Here is a 20,593-nt window from a genome sequence, read left to right as displayed (position 1 = left end):
GCACGTATTATGAGAGAGGCAAAGAGCACAATCCTAATCAGACAAGAGCCGGGCACAGAGCAAGATCCTAACCATACCAAGTCAATCAAGACATGGTTCCTAACCATAATACACATAAAAATTCTCCAATGGAGTGCTGCCCACATGGCTTTGAATCTATCATTAGTTGGATAATTGATGGTGTGGTTTTTCAAGGCCTAAACTTTCGAGTGCTCAATGGGTCAACAACTCTGCAAGGCATTTAAACTGTAATCTTTCCAATTAGACCTATAAGTTAAACGTTACCTACCACCATGTTACTGACATGAACTAAATTATGAACAATGAAGAAACTTGCCCAAGCTTAGCTATAAATGGCAGAATTGAGATTTAGATGTTTTTATGACTCAACACCAATGGCCTGTTACCATGTAAGTGCTGGCGTTCTTCATTCAGGTAGTTTATATAATGCATATGCTTGAACCTATGCTTAATAACCTCCTCCTACTATGTTGCTTAAGAAGCATTTTATGCAGAAATGGAAACAGAAGGAAAAAATGATCAAAAAATTACAAGTCTTTCTCGTTGATGAGAATGTTCAAATTGGATACACACTCACTTGAATGTATAAATGCATTGTCTCTCCTTCATCCCCAGGAGATGTGGCTCTGCATATCTGGTTGCCAGAGAGAGATTGCAGCTGGCTGGAAACATTACACAGCACTGTGCGAGCCTGCAGTACATTATCACTATTATATTTTCTGATTATGGCAAAGATTAAGCTTGCAGCTTCCTCATATGTTAGATAGTATTAGCAAAGTTCAGCATGAATAAAGAGAATCAATCCAAACAATAATTCAACCTGCTTTTCATGGGTCTGCTAATTTCCTGTAATCATTAAAAAATTATGTATCACAGATTTCAATTTTGAATGTTATAAACATTTTCATTTCTTTTTGTTTTACCCATTTTCCATACAAATTCATTTATATTTTATAAATTAATAAACACAGAGGTTAAAAAACTTTCACAGCAGGATGCAGTGGCTCACGCCTGTAATCCCAGCACTTTGGGAGGTCGAAGCAGGTGGATCACAAGGTCAGGAGATCGAGACCATCCTGGCTAACACAGTGAAACCCCATCTTTACTAAAAATACAAAAAATTAGCCGGGCATGTGCCTGTAGTCCCAGCTACTCAGGAGGCTGAGGCAGGAGAATGGCATGAACCCGGGAGGCGGAGCTTGCAGTGAGCCGAGATCGTGCCACTGCACTCCAACCTAGGTGACAGAGCGAGACTCTCTCAAAAAAAAAACCAAAACAAACAAACAAAAAAAAATCACATAACTAATAGCAAAATAAGTTGGTCACAGATTTTTTTTAATGTTATTAACATAATAATTTCTTTATTTTTTATGATTTGTAGAGCTGGAAAACAGAATAGGTAAAAAAATGCATATTTTAAGTTCACGTGATCTAGTCTAAAATATTGTGAAATATATTATTACATATTGATCTCCTTTAGGTTTATGAAAATATTCACTTGATACATAGTTATGCATTTATTTTTGGAGGGAAGTTCAGTGGATAACGACCAATGAGCAACTGGGAATGGACAGAGCATTTAGATGAGATGGTATTGTAAATCACATAGTAGAACACTGGCTTTCATCCTTAGCCCTTACAAATGGCAACAGAAGTACGTGAGAGGTATGAAACATTCATTCATTCAACAAATACTTATTAGGCATTTTATTATGAAAGGAATGTATTCCAAGCAGAAAGAAAAGCAACTCTGCAAGGTCTATTTTGCACTATTCAACGATGAGAAAGAAAATTAGTGTGGATGAAGTAGAATGTGCTGGGGTACAGCTGCAGCAGATGAAGTCAGATGGTATAGATATGTCAAATCATGTTTGGATGTGTTTGTAGGGATACTGAATTCTATTCTCAGTTAAATGGGAAGCTGATGGAGACTATTCATTAGGGGCATTGCATGACCTCAGAATCCAAAACTATCTGGATTTGTTTCTGCTCTTTTGATGAATATCTATGGGCTGGATGTTTACGGGAAATATATATTCTTGAGTTCCACGTATAAGAACACCAGTTTAGGGATTACGACTAGGTCCATTAATTGAATATTTAGTGAGAAATATTTGTGAGCCAGAATTGGGTAGGGGACAGGTTGGATGAATATTGGACCAAAAATCAGAAGTAAGCAGATCTTTTGTGTTGGCCACCAACAGATGGATAAGATGGGGAAGAAAAACAAATGACAAACTGGAAGTGGTGAGTTATGATGTCATAGCAGAAGTAGAGGGGTGGGAGCATCAAAGGTGAGTATGTAACGAATATCAGATGATATCGGTAGCTTCATGGAGTCCAGATGAATTTCTGTAGATAATTTCCTGCCACTACAAATAAGGTCTCATACGTGAGACGAGTCAAAATTTTGTTAAAATTCTGGTAAGGAATTAAATGATCCCATCTATTTGGTAACATCTTTGAGTTTAATGGACTTTAATTTAATTTTATCTTAAAATAATTTTGCCATTTCTCAGTTGAAAAAAAACAAAATTTAGAGACTTTAAAGCAAAATGAATAAAGACAAATCAGTTATTAAACTCAAATATTTTGACTCTCAACCCTTTGTTGAGAGTTTTAACCTTGTCATTAATTTAAACTTTTTAAAATATGCTGCTTGCATGTTTTCAGACCATTTGAATTGGAAGTTCAATATAACATTTCATATATTTTTAGGAGTCATTGAAATGAAATGTTAATTCAGGCTCTAAATATGTAATTTTCTTGTTCATATTTGATAGTAATTAAAAAGAAGATAACTGCTGATAGTTGGATTCTTTGGGTAATGAATCTGCCACTTAGTTGAGTAATGAGATCTTGGACCTTTTGGTGAAGCTTCATTTTTAATACAGACAGAAGGAGTCTATGAATCTGTGAAATAATTGGATAACTCAGGTTATAATGAAAATTAGAATATGACAAAAATCATGGGCTTGTTTCCTTGCAAATTTGAAATTAAGTAATTAAAGACAAGTGCTGACATTTCTGTTTAACCTCAAGCTTGGCTTCTGTGTATTAAGTAAAAAAGAACATCATTATATGTAAAGAACATACAGGGGCCAGGAATGGTGGCTTACATCTTTAATCCTAGCACTTTAGAAGGCTGAGGCAGGCAGATTGCTTGAGCCCACGTGTTTAAGACCAGCCTGGGCAACATGGTGAAATCCCATCTCTACAAAAAATAGAAAAATTGGCCAGGCATAGTGGCACACTTGTGGTCTCAGCTACTTGGGAGACTGAAGTGGGAGGATAGTGTGAGCTCAGGAGGTAGAGGCTGCAGTGAGCTTTGATCATGCCATGCACTCCAGCCTGGGTGACAGAGTCACCTGTCAAAAAAAAAAAAAAGAAAAACAAAAATTATACAAGGGGTTAGTCACTGAAAAGTGTCAAAACTGTCTTGGCAAAGAAGCCAGGATTTTCTTCCTTAGTGATTATGTAAGAATCCAATCAAGCAAGCAGATAGATTCTATTCCTCAATAGAATGCTTGTCAAGAAATGAGTAAACTTCTGTAATTGACATCTTGGAAAAACAACAGATGAGTAGAAAAAGAAGCTAAGATATAGTGCCACTGAGTCACGGGAGGTCACAGACAACTAAGAATATATCAGATTTAACAAAAGTAGCATCTAAATAAAAATTTAGAAGAGCTATATCAATTGTTCTCATCAATGACTGATTTTGCTCCCCCAGGAGACATTTGATAATGTCTGGAGAAGTTTTTTGTTTGTTTGTTCGTTTGTACTTAATTTTCACAAATACAGTGCTATTGGCATGTAGTGGGTGGAGTTAGGGATGCTGCTAAATATCCTACAATACATGTAAAAAGTGCCAAGGTTTAGAAGCACTCATCTAAATAAAGATTTTACTATGAAACCACTTGGAGGAGAATTAGTCTTTCCTAAATTAATTGCAATCAAGAAATCAGTAGTGGATGGTGCCATAAACCAGGGCTAAATAATATAGGAGAGTTGGAGGCACTTTGAGTCACCGTCACTAAAAGAGAAAATAGAGGAAAAGTCATGGATGTCCACCACAGAGTACTATACAGCAGTTAGAAACAACAGGTTAGATAGACTCATAGCACTATACAGAAGCAGAGCACTGATTTAAACATAAGAAACAGTGGGAAGCATCTATCAAAATACTTTTTACAAATATACCAAGTACAATAAGCAACAAAATACAAATAAAACAACAATGCACATTTTGCAAGAACTAAATAAGCAAAAAGATGTGTTAAATTTCTTAGCATCATTACATGTCTAGAAGGAGAAAATAGAAAACTATCGCAGGAAGATAATTGATCAATTAATCAGTCAATCAAGAGAGAAGCTAATAAAAATAATGTGCTATGCACTGAGATTTATGATTACTTCAATCCTCTTCATCTTATGCCCAAAAACATACCATATGTGTATTATATATATATATTCTTAGCATATATTATATGCTATATGTATGCTAGTATGTATAATATGCAATACACATAATATAATATATATGCTAAGAATATTGACACTAGGTAAGAATACTCGAAATCAGTACAGACGGTAATCAAATAAGAGTTTTAATTATTCACATCTGGATTCGTAGATTTTTCTCATTAAGGATAGGTATGAGGAATACATTTTTGGGAGAATAAATAACTGCTTCTTAGATTAAGTAATTCTGGAATTCACATGGAAAGGAAATACACCAAGTTCTGCATAAAAGACAGGAAGTGAATCAGGAATTACACAAATCATTATATATTAGTGATTAGTATATGATTAAGTTTCACTTTCTACTGAGGGTGGAAAAGCCAAGAAACATAGAACACATGCTAACTCACTTTTAGAAAAGAGACCTACATCAAAATGTGAATGTTAGAATAAAATGCAAGGGAGTTGGAAAAAAAAAAAAGCAAATAATCTACCAGAAACCTGGAAGCTGTTTAAAACACCTTATTAGAAGCCCAGGCAAAATATGTGCCAAGGATCAAGAAACCCAGGTGTTCAAACAAAAACTCTGTATGGCTAACTGGCAAAGCAAAAGAGGTCATTGTGGGTGAGGAAAAGGAGATGGCATTTTTTAAAGGTACAATTGGTAAAGGGAACAAAACAAGAAAATCTATTAAATAAGGTAAATCAAGTGCAAAAAAACCCTGTAAGACTAGCTAAAAAAAAAAAAAAAACAAAAAAACAAAAAAACAAGACTTTAAGGAATACTGTGCTTTGTATTCCAAAGAAAATAATAAAAGCTTAAAAAATCAATCAATCAACAGCTGGGAGTGGTGGCTCACGCCTGTAATCCCTGTACTTTGGGAGGCTGAGGCAGGCAGATCACATGAGGTCGGGAGTTGGAGACCAACCTGACCCCATGGAGTCAGAGATGGTGGAGAAACCCCATCTCTACTTAAAATACAAAACTAGCTACGTGTAGCGGCACTTGCCTGTAATCTTAGCTACTCAGGAGGCTGAGGCAAGAGAATTGCTTGAACCTGGGAGACGGAGGTTGCAGTGAGCCAAGATCGCGCCATTGCGCTCCAGCCTGGGTAAGAAGAATGAAACTCCATCTCTAAAAAACAAATAAATAAATCAACAGTAAGATGCCAGCTTGAGAATCACCAGGACTATACAATGATGGTAGTTGAAAAGCTGACCTTTGAAATAGAATTCAGCAAAGAGAATCAATGTATTCTTTATTTTGATTTTTATTATGAAAAAGTTAGCTAAATATCTAGCTACACATAATTGTAAAAAATAAAAAAGAACAGAGAATTAATAAAAGTACTTTGTAAATCCAAATATTCTCTTCATCAATGGCTTGTAATTAGAATTAGAAAAGTAATACTTTAAAAGTATGGATTTGGGGGCCTGCAATTGTATTTTTCCTAAGTTTCCATGTGATTTTGATGATTGATTTGTTTAGGAACAACTGTTCTAGATCTAATTAGCAATCTAGAATTTACATATAAACAATGTCATGGCTAAAGTAAGTAATTATTCAGCTCAGTTGTCAAGAAATAACATTCAAATCCATATTCTGCTGAACAACTGAAACAAGCTCATAGCTAATGTGATTTGCACCCAGAAAAGACCCTGAAAAGTACAACCTGTTAAATTGCACTACCATATCTGACTGGAATTACAATAAAAGGCAAGATTATTTTACACTTAAATATGCATAGAAATTTAGTGGAAAGGCAATATGGTATTTTTTCAAGGGAAATTTTTTCTATTAACTTTAGAATTATTTGACATTATTTATATGAGAAACAGTTAATATAATTTATTTAGAATTTAAATTATACAAAAGTATGTAATTAAGGGTATTAAAAGCAATTGATCAGTATGAAGTGGGAAGAACAAATTCTTTAAGGAGGGAATAACTCGTAGACAGAAAACAAAGGCTAGGGAGAGATAGGCCCCTTTCAAAAATGAAAAACAGATACCATGATGTGACAGTGTCTGGCCACAGGTGCCCAGATAGTTGGACAAACATTATTCTGGGTGTTTCTGTGAGAGTATTTTTAAATGAGATTAACGTTTAAGTCTTCAGACAGAGCAAAGCAGATTGCCCTTCATATTGTGGGAGGGCCTTGTGTAATCAGTTGAAGGCCTACATAGACGAAAAGGCTACAATTTCTTGAGTGAGAAAATTCTCCTGCCTGATGATCTTCAGACTGGAACATCAGTTCTTCCTGGTTCTACAGCAGCTTTCCAATTTCCATTACCAACCAGGACATTGGCTCTGCAGATTTTGGGTTTGCCAACATCTATAATCATGTGAGCCGATTACTTACCATAAATCACTCTTTCTTTCTGTATATTCAATTGGTTTTGTTTCTCTGGAGAACCCTGACTAATACATAAGATATAACCTACTTGGTGATCTGCCAAGACCTACCTGAACATCTTCACTATGAAAGAAAGTCAGTAGGGAAACTTCAAGACTTTCAAATAGCACTAAATATTTAAAGATAATGAAATGTCTGGTGGAGGAGTATAGGCTACAACTGAGTCTTACGTATAAATTGGCATATGAGTAGACGCTAAGTATCTGAATGAACTAGTATAATAATGCATTTGAAAAATAAAAATTACACACACACACACAATACCCACATACATACATTCTATACTGTGAGGAAAATGCATTCCTCTTGTAGAATCATTCCTAAGAATACTTTCTGAAAAACATGAGGCCAACAGAACAATAAGGCTTATTATTGAGAATGTAGTTAAAAGAAAAATTAGTAAGTTTATTCTTATCCTTGAATAAAATATAATTTATTGAAATTAGTGTACTGAATGCACTTCTGTATGCCATACCTTAGGAAAGAAATAACAGTATAGAAAGAAAAGAACAACTATACAAAGAAGAATGGGCTTTTTAAGATATGTGATTGAAAGAGACAAAAACTTAGAGATAAGAATGAACGTAGGGTTGGAGGAATCAAAGTTTATAGAATTATAAAAGATGTGAATATGATTAATATGTATTTGTTTATCCAGATCTAGAATATTAGAACTAGAAGGCATCTCATTAAGTATAGAAGAATCATTAAATAAAATAATCAAGATCAATAAATAAAAATACGTTATAAAACTTAGAGACAGCAAATGTAAATAGCATGGTGCCAATTATTTGGCCACAATGTTCATAATTATGGATTTTCTCAAATGAGAAAAATGATATTTGTAGATTATAAAGTGAGTAAATGCCATTTATATCACATAGATTATAGACTTGGAAAACACTTTTTATAAACATTGCATTAAAAAATGGCAATCTGGGCATGGTAGCATGTGCCTGTGGTCCCAGCTACTCTGGAGGTTGAGGTGGGAATGATTCCTTGAAACCAGGAGGTCGAGGCTGTGGAGAGCTATGACCATACCACTGCACTCCAGCCTGGGTGACAGAGTGAGAATCCGCCTCAAAAAAGAAAAAAAAAAAAAGAAAAAAAAGAAAAAAGAAAGAAAAAAAGGAAGGAAGGAAGGAAGGAAGGAGAGAAATGTCAATCCTTGGAAATGAGAAGAAAACAATTTCTCCATGTGTCACTTTTTTTTTTCAAAGGTTTTCTATATCCTGAAATAACTTAACTTTAAAAAGCTGCCGTGATAGATATATTATTAAAAACCATATTCAGACCAAAGATGTGAGCTCCTATGTCTGACACCTTCTGCATAAATCAATACTTACAGTCCTGTTAGTAAGATAAATGCCTGGGATAATAGATATACAAAATGAAAGGCCTTAGATCAGAGCTTGCCTAGCAGACCATTAGGTTTATATCTTACTTTCTTCAAGGCACTTATTTACTTTTGGAGATGCTGGGCCACAGAGGTTTCATTGGAATGTGTAAGTCATTATTACTCAATGTAACTGACATTTGCCTTTGTAAGCATGATGCAATTGCTTCTTCCTTTCCTTCATTTCTAGCTGAAATTATGCAGCTTTAGCAATTGATCTTCAACAGAATGAATAAGTTATTCCATCACAACTTCAGAGAACACGAAAATGCTCAAGGAACATTTCATACCTTAGAATAACTTATATTGCAGAGGTAAATTATTAGGTAAACATTTATTCCACTTATTACACACTCAAGTCTGTTCAAAAAGATTGTGCTACATGTCTGAAGTGACTTTGACCTTGAACTTAAAACAGTGATTCTGTGGTTATTGGCTGATCAGTCTCATTTTATATCACATTCACAATTACTTGTTCAAGTTTCAACTGCAGCTACAACATTAGGCTATTCATAAGTTTTAATAGTACTACTTGTGACTCCAATCTACTTCACACAGCACTTTGAGATCTGTTTACAATGCAACTTGCACTTTAAAATAGGAATAATCGATAAAGTCCTCTTGCCTCCATTTTCTTATCCGTAAGTAATATTGCCCCCAAAATATACACAACCCAAAAAGCTATAAACACTGGAATAGAGTATAAATTATAGAATGAAAAAGCTAAAAGAATAGAAATGCACAGAATATGATTTTCCTAACTGGTAGTTCATGATGGCCTTGGGGATAGGTTGGTAGAAAAGTGATTTCATCCATCTGAATACATCTAAGATTCATTCAAATGTTTTGTCTAGTAATTAAAAGAGGAAAGAACACCTCACATCTGCAAAAGTTAGTTCAAACTACATTATTCTCTGTGTCTTACATATTTTAAAGTGATAGTCCTACTGTATTAGTTCATTCTCAGACTGCTATAAAGAATTACCTGAGACTGGGTAATTTACGAAGAAGAGAAGTTTACTTGATTCACAGTTCCAAAGGCTTAACAGGAAGCATGACTGCAAGATCTCAGGAAACGTAGAATCATGATGGAAGGTAAAGGGGAAACAAGCACCTTCTTCACATGCTAGACAGAGAGAGAGAGAGAGAGAGAGAGAGAGAGAGAGAAAGTGCCACATACTTTTAAACCATCAGATCTTGTAAGAACTCACTATCATGAGAACAGCATGGGGGAAATCCACCCCCATGACCCAATCACCTCCCACCAGGTTCCTTCCCAACACTGGGAGTTACAATTCAACATGAGATTTGCACAGGGACACAGAGCCAAGCCATATCGCCTACATTAAATGTTCCAGATAAATTTCGTTTGAATTTGATACAGAATGATAATTTATTCTGATACTGTTAAAGACTCTCAGAAAAAGAAAGTTTTTAACGCAACCACTCATTTTTAACATAAGATTTTTTTCTTGGCTGAGATGAAGGATATCAAGAAAATGCCATTTTCGTTCCCCCGCTGTATCCAGGAACTTTTTCTTTGGATTTTCACAAAAGAAAGACTTTTTAAAAATTATTTGAAAAATGAATCAATGATGCCTTAATTTTATGTGTCATCATCTACATTTCATTTTCAACTTTTGCTGTTTTATCTTCTTCCTTGTTAAGCTCTATGAATCTGGCTTGGTTTTTCCTGTTCTTGACATTTATGAATAAATAAAAACTATGGAACTCAACAAGTGTGACAATTCTAGACTAATAGAAGCATAATGAAGAATCTCACAGAAGTTTCTTTCTAGTGGCCCACCTAACACTTGCCTCACCCTCACCTAATTACATAAGTAAAGATGAAGCTTTAGAGGAAACCTCTGGTATACAGAGATTTCATCTAGGAATGTTGCTACAGTACAAACTGTCATTATCTAGATAAACTCACATGCATTTTCCTCAAAATAATGATACTCTCACTTGCTTTCCTTTACAGCCCAGCTGAAACCATTTAGCCTTATGACTTTGTCCTCAATGGAACATATTGATTATATCATCATATCTCACGAGACACACATCTGCATACACAAATCATTCCACATCTTAAAATAATTTTCACTGCAAAGAAACATCAATGAGTGTGCATTTACTCCTCTTATCTGGTGTTTCACACTCAATTCTGTTCAGAAATATTGATCAGCATGCTTGGATTAGGTTAAGAATATGAATAAATTTAATCAACATATCAGCTGAAAATGCCATGAAAAAAAATCCACACAAAATAGAAATCTACAGGCTAAGTAAACACACTCAAAATACATTCATGAAATAAGAACATGGTGGGGGAACATGGGAAAAGAGACAGATGAACTAAACTGACTTTTCTTGCAAATAGGTATATAACAGAGTAGACTCAAGGTTATCCTGCATAAAATGAATGTGACAAAAGAGTCCTGCTAACGACTTTCCAATTGCTACACAATAGTTGTTTCAAATAAAACCAACAAGCTAATTACAGGCATATTACCTGAGGCCACATATTAGGTTAGTGCAAAAGGGATTGCGGTGTTCGCCATTAAAAGTAATTAAAAGTTGGTGCAAGAGTGACTGCCGTGTTCACCCTTAAAAGTAATTAAAAGTAATGGCAAACACTTCAATTACCTGATAAATCTTGTTTTTCTTAGTGACATTTTTGTACACTTTTGCAACAGCTTCTTGGAATGTGAATAGTTCGCATACATGCAAAAATACATGAATATATAAATATAGAATATGTTATGATCATTGAAAAGTCTGGCTCAAAATACCTATGCCATATTTATTTATCCATGCTTTTATCTCTAAACCCCTTTATTAACATATGTGTCCTCCACCTCTACTATTTTCACAATATTTTTCACTTGTATATATTACTCTTGATATGACACATGATACAACATGATTTTATCTGGATTATCCTATTTATAGCTATTTTTAGCCTCTGAGGACAGCTCCATAGGGAGAATGAATCATTCGTCAACGTCAACCATATTTTACTGAAGATTTTGAAGGTATTCCAATGTGACTGACTTTACTACATTTCCTCACATGTGTGCTGCTGTGTCTGAGATCACCATGTTTTCAATTATCTCATATGAACCTGTAAGATAAATGTACTTTTTAAAACATTAGAAATGTTGGAATAGTAAGGAAAATATTTTTAATTAAAATATCTGCTACTGGCAAACGTCATCTTCCAAATGTAAATACAAAACTTCCATAACCATAAAATTTGTTGTAAAACTTTGTGATGATTCTTTCATCCAAGGGAGTAGCAAGGTCATGTTAAAATTACCTGGAGAGAGAAATAGAGGTGTGTTCACATTCTTTTTTTTTTTTTTTTAATTTTTTTTTATTATACTTTAAGTTCTGGGGTACATGTGCCGAATGTGCAGTAAGATGTTTTCACATTTTAAAGCTATTAATAAGAACTCAAGGGGTCCTCCTACCCCAAATAGCCTCTCCTCAAAAACTGTATCTGATATAATTCCACTTATCTGGGAACAGAACCTAAACTATTTTTTCCCCAAGTAAATGCTGCTGTTTCTTACGTCTGCATCTTCCCGCACACAACTCTCTGGAATACCCTTTGTTTTCTTTCTCTCTGGTAAAGGCCTACTTTCATTTGAGATTCATATTCCCTGGGACATACTCCTTGAGAACATTCTAGGCTTGTGAAAGTCCCCTCTCCCATCTCTGTGCTCCCATGACATTTTGCCCCTGATTTTTATCACCCATCACAAAATTGTTATTATTACTACTATTATTATTATTTGAGGCAGGGTCTTGCTCTCTTGCCCAGCCTGGAGTGCAGTAGCATGATCATGGCTCACTGCAGACTTGACCTTCTTGGCTCAAGTGTTCTCCCACCTCAGCGTCCTAAATAGCTGGGACTACTAGTGCAGGCCACTACAGCTGGGTAATTTCTGTATTTTTTGTAGAGATAGGATCTCATTCTGTTGCCCAGGCTGCTTTCAAACTCCTAGGCTCAAGCAATCCACCTACCTTGTCCTCACAAAGTGCTAGGATTATAGGTGTGAGACACCATACCTGACCTATTTTTAAGGGTTGGATTCTCCTACTACACTAAGTATCTCTGAAAAGAAGAATTAAACAAGAATAAAATCTTATTCTAAAATTGCTTATCACAGAGGTAGCAAGTTAATGTCAGCATAGTCTAAATTCTGATTTATAAGGTTTTTTTTTCACTTTTATGGTGCTTTATGAATATTGAAATTTTTATATGAAGATCCACATTTCTGGTTCCTCTTGAAAAATCTAAAATCTTGCAACACTAGGCCTTCATTCCCACATGATAACATTCGGCTACCGTTGAATAATGGATGTCTATTATGGACATAGTCCCTGCCTCCAGTTTATCTCAGTTTTCATCATTCAGGTTTGTTCCATGTCTTGCTTTACTTTCCTTGGTAATACTATATGCCTGCTATAGTATTTAATAGTGTTAGAAATTCCAGGCCTATTCAAAGTAACCTTTAAGGCTATTAGAAAATACATGAAATAATAGAACACACCGATAATAGCGGAAACTGAATTTCATAGCCCATAGAACATTGTGGAAGGCCAGGCCTGCTCCAGGTGCAAAAGGTGAAAATCTGGGTTGTAATGGGCAAAAGCAGAAAGTGGTAGGAGGTTGTTAGACCCTCAAAGGAAGGAGAAGATCACTGAATGCAGAATAGGAAATGTCAAAAATTAATTTCACCATCTTTACAGCTTTGCTTAAGGGCAGGATTAGTGATAAGATTTGAAACTGAATCAGTAAAGCTCACATTAAAACATTCAATATTGTAAAAGGAAAGATTTGCAGAACAGTACCATATGATCTTCCTAGAAGGTCTTTTGTGAAAGATATTCCACTTCTCACAATATTTTAGCTTTTCTTCATCTCAGCTCATATACTTCTGTACCTGATAATTTTTAAGTTATGAATTTGAATCATCTTTGTTGCTGAATTTTATTAGGCTCTGTATGTCCAAAATCCCCAGGCGTGATGGTCTTGTGGATAGTGGGTGCATGTGTGTATATGTGTATATGTGTGTGTGTGTGTTGTAGGAAAATTGGAATTAAGAAAGAATAGGAAATGAAGAGTGAAAGGAAGGAATAGAAATGGTTAGGTGATATACAGCTAATAGATTTAACCAGTTGTTAAATCTAAATATATACTATATATATTAAATATGTATTAAACATTGACTATTATGATCACTTTCTCTTATTGTCACCTTCATCCTGTAAATCAGGCAAACAGAACTGATTGTTGAAATCTTGAACTGTGAAGCTCAGACTATTCCTGTTCTTCCATGTAATGCTTCAAAAGAAGATTGATAATAAGGAAAAGGTCTGTGCAATGATAACATAACAGTCACATATTCTAAATAAGTAATAAAGATGACTATGTTTACAGTAATAGAAAATGGAGGGAAGAGAAAATTGCAATACCCAAGAAAGAAGTAGGTTCTTGTTTGTGCCTCCTCAAAAATTTTACATAATTTTAACAGATAACCAGTCATTACATATTTATCTTTTTTACTACTGTGCTAGGCATTTTGGGAGACATGGAGACAGAATCTCTTTTCTCAAATGGTTAATGTGTAGAAGTGAAATTATTGGTGTTAAGGATATATATCTGTTTAGGTTACAATTGTTAACTAACCCTACATCTACAGCATTGCAGTTGCTACTATAATTTAAAACAGTATCATTGTTCAAGGTAGAGTGCCCTGCATTTTGCTCCATGCATCAATCGCTGTTGCCATCATATGTCATTTGGAGATATCCTATCTATTAGGACATTAGTATAGATTGGAGAGTAGAATGATAGTTACCAGGAGTTGGGGTGGTTGGTGGGGGCAGGGGAGAGAAGCTGGTCAGAGGATACAAAATTTCAGTTAGGAAAAAGGATTCAATTCAAGAGAGCTATCGTACAACATGGTGACCATAGCTAACAATAAATTATACTCTTGAAAAATGCTGAGAGTGGATATAAAGTCTTTGCATCACAAAAATCTTAATTATGAGAGGTAATACATGCTAGTTAGCTATACTTAAGTCTTTCCACAGTGTATATAGACTTCAAAATAACTTGTTGTTTCATTTGTCAATTTAAACAGTTTCATTTGTCAATATAAAAATTCTAAGAAAAAAAATAAGAAATTTTGGGCCAGGCACAGTGGCTCATGCCTGTGGGAGGCTGAGGCAGGCAGACTGCTTGAGCCCAGCAGTTCAAGACCAGCCTGGGCAACATAGTGAAACCTTGTCTTTACAAAAAGAATTCAAAACTTAGCACATGCCTGTAGCCCCAGCTACTCCAGAAGCTGAGCAGGAGACTTGCTTGATCCCGGGAAGTTATGGGTACAGTGAGCCATGATCCTGTCACATGACAGAGGGATACCCTGCCTTAAATAAATAAATAAATAAATAAAAATAAAAAATAAAGATATTTTCCTTTTATTCATAATCTACTGAGAGGTTGTTTTAAAATCACAAATACATGTTGAATTTTTACCATAAAAAGGAAATTTCTAAATTATGACAAAAATTCTTAGAGATGATTAGTTAATCATACATCGGAAATTATATTGTTACATGATCCCTAGTTTGGGGGCTAATTGTTTAATCAAGGTGCTATGGTTTGGCTATGTCCCCACCCAAATCTCATCTTGAACTGTAATCTCCACATGTCCAGGGAGGGACCTAGTGGGAGGTGATTGGCTCGTGGGGGCCATCTCCCCTATGATGGTTTAAAAGTGGCAGTTTCCCCTGTGCTCTCTCTCTCCTGCCGTCTTTTGAAGATGTGCCTTGCTTCCCCTTCACCTTCATCGTAAATTTCCTGAGGCCCCCCCAGCCATGCAGAACTGTGAGTCGATTAAATCTCTTTCCTTTATACATCACCCAGTCATAGGTAGTATCTTTTTTTTTTTTTTTTTTTCTTGAGACAGAGTCTCGCTCTGTTACCCAGGCTGGAGTGCAGTGGCATGATCTTGGCTCACTGCAACCTCTGCCTCCTGGGTTCAAACAATTCTGCTGTCTCAACCTTCTGAGTAGCTGGGACTACAAGCACATGCCACCATGCCCCACTAATTTTTGTATTTTCAGTAGAGATGGGGTTTCACCATGTTGGTCAGGCTGCTCTCAAACTCCTGACCTTAGGTGATCCATCTGCCTCTGCCTCCCAAAGTGCTGGGATTATAGGCGTGAGTCACTGTACCCAGTCAGTAGTATCTTTATAGCAGTATGAAAACGGACTAACACACAGGGATCCATATATTCACTAAAGCTTCTTATGTATAAGACACATAAATAGATATAGATACATAGATAACCACATGCTATCTTTTTCTCTCACTTTCTCTCCTCCAAATACAATACTTCATTCTAGTTGACAGCTCTAGTAAATAAGCTTTTCTCATGTAGATATTGTAAAAGAAAGCTATAAGAGTTATAAAAAGCAAATATATTTGTGTTCCAATAATAAGCAGAATCATTGCATTTTGTAGACAATCTTCTCTTGATGCAGTCCTCATTCAATTTCTAAACATAGATGTGTTCAGCTCCTCAGTCCATACTGACTGTTTAATCTTATTGAACATTCATGTAATACTTCATTCTTCAACAATCTGAAGAATTGAGTAAGTACTAAAGCAGAGCAACAATGTTATAATGCAAATGACTTCTATTAAAAAACTGTAAGGATGTTTGAACAATCAAACAAAAAATAGTGAATTATGATGATATCTTAACAATGTGTTAAACAAATAACTCTAGTTCTAAGTAACCACAGGGATAAAATATTGAAAGAAGAGAAACAAGACTGAAATGAATGAATGGCTTTTAGCTTTGCTGAATCCTAGTACTTACGAAGTCTGGTTTCCAGCCTTTGACTCCCTCATCTCCCTCACCTACCTCATACATCCATTTCTATCAAGGATTATATTTTGATATTGGGCTCAAAACTAAAGGGTCAGCTTTACCTTTAATTCCTAGGATTTAACCCTAGTTTGAGTCAAATGTCTAGCATCACATATGGTAGCCCATCATTGGGATAATTCATCCAACAACCAGGCATTTGGACAATAAAAAATGACTGAAAAATGCCCCTACACTTAAGGCACTCAGCCTCTGGAGGGAGGAGGGAAGTAATAATGCATAATCACAATTCATAGTGATTCATGTTGTAATTCATGTTCGTGCAAAGTGATGGGATCAAGAAAAAGAGTTGGGAACTTATCCTGCTATGACACAGAAACTGATGAGTTATTCTTGAATGATCCTGAAATTTCTCTAGCAGAAGATATGATTCTATTTGAGGAAAGATCATGTGCAGTGTGCATAGACAAAGGAAGATGCAGTAATCATATTTGTTTTACAAATGAGAAACTGGAGGTAGTTCGGGAGAGCAGCTAAAATATGACATTGGAGACAGTAAGATGGATAAAGGAGTATTTCAAAAGTCTAGACAAAAGATTTTGATGGTTAGAATTTAGTCAATGGATTGGACATGAAGAAATACAAAGAAAAGAAGTGAAATTTTTTCAGGAGACAGTACAAAGTACTTGAATAATTAAATGTCAGACTCATGAGAGAAGTAGAAGTCAGAATTGATTTGAGATGTCTAACATGTTAGGCTGGATGAATTATAATGTCCTTATTACTGAGAAAGAATATAGGAAAATAAACATGTTTGATAGGTACAAATTTGGTTTGAGTATGCTTGGTTAAGATGCCTGAAAATAACCTGGTGCCTGACTAACAAGTGAAGATACTCAATAGAAACTGGAAGTGTGAGTCTTAAATGAGTTGGGGGCTGAAGATAACATGTTGATACTCATTAGTATAATTATCCATGTCAAAATCCTAGACTTCATTACTCATAAGCAGAAAATAGCTTGATCCTTTCTTTCCACTGCCCTTTAAAACTCTCACAAAGAGCTATTTCCTAACCACTAGTATAACATCTTCAACAGATCCTTCTCTACATAATTCCTTATTATAAAAATGACTGTGGTCATTTTTTTTTATTTTCAAGAATAGTTTTAGTCCGCTAAATACAATGACGAGTCTAGATAATTCTCAAAACCTGGCTTTCATGTAACCTCAGAGCTCCTCTTTTCTCCCTCTTGGGATGGATTGTAAAAAATCTACCCATCTTGCAGTTCTCTTCCTCTTTCCTGCCCTTTCCCAGGATTTAAGGGAGAGAAAGAAGGAAAAGAAGTGAGAGCTGATTCCAAAAAAGTGGAAGTATTCTACAGGGATATATGTTTCAGGGTGAGGACTGAAATGAAACCATTTGATCTGAGTTATCTGGGTACTGTTGATATTGGTGAGTAAAAATTAGGGTTAATTCAGTTTCATTAAATGAGATATTTTGAAGGGAAGAAAAAAGAGAGATAAGTTATGACCAAATAAAAAGCATTGTTTGATTTGACATAGGGAAGTACTGAGTACGTTTGAAGATAGTTCACATAGTCAGACCAATTGTTTTTCTTCCTAGTCCCAGAGAGGAGCTCACACCTGGTGCCTCATATCACATAATTATGCTTGATCTATGCTTCCTCTCCCAAGCTTTTATTTCAGTAGCTTTCCTCACACCTATAACCACAGATAGGTCTGAGGAGAACTTGCTAGTGAGTGGGATTGTGGCACAGTGATAAGGACCTTTCTGCTGACATGATTACCTAAGTATCACCTCAACCATTGCAGCCCTCACTTTCTCAGGCACCCACTGAGATACTCTCATACTTTATCATGGGACTTCACCTACTTGGTAACTTTTTGTCTGGGTTGTTCTGCATATTGTCATATATTTTGACACTGGACTTGGACTAAGAGTTGAGACGGTCAGTTCTGTCAATGACAGCCCACTTCTAGCCTAGTCTTTTCCTGCCTTTTCTGCACTGCTAAAGATTGAAGCCAGATCTAAAGACAGTGGGCTGCCATGCTCAGTAGATGTTCCCAGACAACATCAAAATAAATATTGAAGACTTCGTGTCTGTATATCTGCTACCCTTCAGCAGCTAAACCAAGCTCAACGTACTTTTGAAAATGTCTCTGACTTTCATCTTTTTAATTGTTTATACCCTAATGTATTGAGGAAAAAAGTTATATTTTTAAAATTCTCATATAACCCAGCTCAAATAAGGGTGTTACCTAAGTAAAGTAAATTGTCTTATACTTTTCAAGCATAACTCCCTTTGGGTAGAACTTAAACATTTTGTTATCATTAATTACTGTATACAAAAAAAGATATAAATAAAAATTCAACACCACATTTTTGTGCTTTTTTTGTTTTTTGTTTTTTTTTTTAAAAAAACAAATTTAATTGGTTATTTTAAAAAGGCTAATTGCTTAGGAAATAGATCTTTGGAAATAGTAAAATATCAACTTTTTTTCTCCTTTGATAAATATTGATGGAAAGAAAATGAATGATAATTGTGTCGCTTACTAAATATCAGGCACCTAATGAAATTCAGCATCCTTTATTATTCTGTCATCTGTGAATTCTGGGCAGGGCTATTGCTCTTGGTAGGTCTCCATCAGCTTTATGACTTTCCCACAGACACATAATATTGCAAATAAAATACTTTTCTTATTAACTGTTGGCATAATTAAGGATAATGGTGGGCTATGAAGCAGCCTGAGGTTTATATTACTAGATATTTGTTATAATATACTGCTGTTTCCTTTTGTTTTTCTATCTTGTCACATTCTAAGATCCTAGAAAAATGATTTGTCTGTGAATATATAATTTGAAATGTATAGGCTTACCTATGCATGTTCTAAAACACATTCAAAAACTGCTCATCTAGAAAGTAGATTTGTACAGATATTTTTATTCCTAAATATTGCTGGTTCTCGCTTTTGGTGTTCTTAGTGTCTCTTCTTTTCTTTAAAATGCTTCAACTACTCTTCCCTTTCATTGCTTATAGTAGATTACTTAGGTTTATATGAAAATAGTGAATTATATGAAATTATATTCTCACATTTATGAGTAGTTTGGCTGAATTTTTTCATCTCACTGTGAAGTTAAATAATGCACATCAAGTAAGATAGAATAAATCAACAAAGATTTTTGCAAATAAGTAGTGTTTTGGTTTGTTTTCTTTGAATTAAAAAAAAAATGCTATAGTTCTATGACATGCCAAATCATACGTGCTGTCCAGCCTGTGTGAGCTAGTTTTCCCCGGGTAAAGTATCTGTGCTGGCTCCAAACAGCTATGCCAAGGTGGGTTTAGGGTGGCCTAGTACTAAACATGGCCACCTGGCTGTCTTTGCCACGAGGCACCTTCAATTATTAGGAAATGTTGGCTCAATGGATATTTTCATCATTGTGTCCAATACACTCTTATCCTCTCTCCTCTTTCTTGTACTTCTGTCCTTCTCATCACTTCCCAGGCTCCCAGAACACCTTTCCTGATCTCTTTATTCACTGCCTATCTCTCATTTCCTTCAGATATTATTATAAAAAAAGTTGTTGCTTAATACAATTAAAGAATGGTAAAATAGATTATTAAAAGCTTTTTTAGAGTCTAGAGTGTAGCTATATATTTTTATATGTTAGCAAAGTTTATTTCTGTATTTCATTCAGGTTTCTGTTCAGAAAAAAGCATTCCCTGGTGATCCTATTGTGGTAGACATAAAACTGTGCCACCGAGATCCCATTCCAGGGAAGAACATGCTGCTGAGCTGTTGGAAGTACAATCAGCGGAAAACCTTGGTCTGTCAGCAACTTCAAGGTTTGCCTCCTTTGCAGAAATGGCCCATTCAAAGTCATGCCCTTCCTATAGCAGTCTACATTCATCCACTGAGTGAGGCGGAGATAAAAAGGACTGATAATTTTCAACCCACAGGGGCATTAATGAGCCACAGGGGCATTAATGAGCAATACCTGCTCCAGAGCTCCACAGTGGGTTCTCAGAAGGTGTGTCTTGCCTGCATCACAGCTTGACTCCTTCCACTATTCATTTTTTCTTCTTTTCCTTTTACTTCACAGCATTAAAAACAAATAAAAATTTTGAACTCCGAACTCTGTCTCAGCACCTGCTTAGTATGTCACAGAACCTAGAGTGGGATACCTACCTGAAACTATTTCCTGTTACTTCACCTCCTCCTTGTCGAGCATATATATGTTTTCATAGCAACTAAGGCAAGGCTGTGTATTTACTTGTTTTTTGTTGTTGTTGTTGTTGTTGTTTTTGTTTTTTGTTTTTTTGACGGAGTCTTGCTCTGTCGCCAGGCTGGAGTTCAGTGG

General features: G+C 35.4%; 1 long non-coding RNA gene across 1 annotated transcript in view; it reads left to right on the top strand.

Moving 5' to 3' along the window:
- Positions 1–20,365, top strand: part of LOC114678867 (uncharacterized) — a 60,203-nt gene extending 39,838 nt beyond the window's left edge. The window contains exons 4-5 of the long non-coding RNA XR_003730474.2: positions 11,254–11,427; positions 19,931–20,365. This is a non-coding gene — a long non-coding RNA (uncharacterized LOC114678867). The remainder of the gene's footprint in view (positions 1–11,253; positions 11,428–19,930) is intronic.
- Positions 20,366–20,593: the final 228 nt, after the last annotated feature.

Source organism: Macaca mulatta, chromosome 6, assembly GCF_049350105.2.
Source record: "Macaca mulatta isolate MMU2019108-1 chromosome 6, T2T-MMU8v2.0, whole genome shotgun sequence".
Lineage (NCBI taxonomy): Eukaryota > Metazoa > Chordata > Mammalia > Primates > Cercopithecidae > Macaca > Macaca mulatta.
Note: the sequence above shows the minus strand (reverse complement) of the source record. Positions and strands in the feature narration are given on the sequence as shown.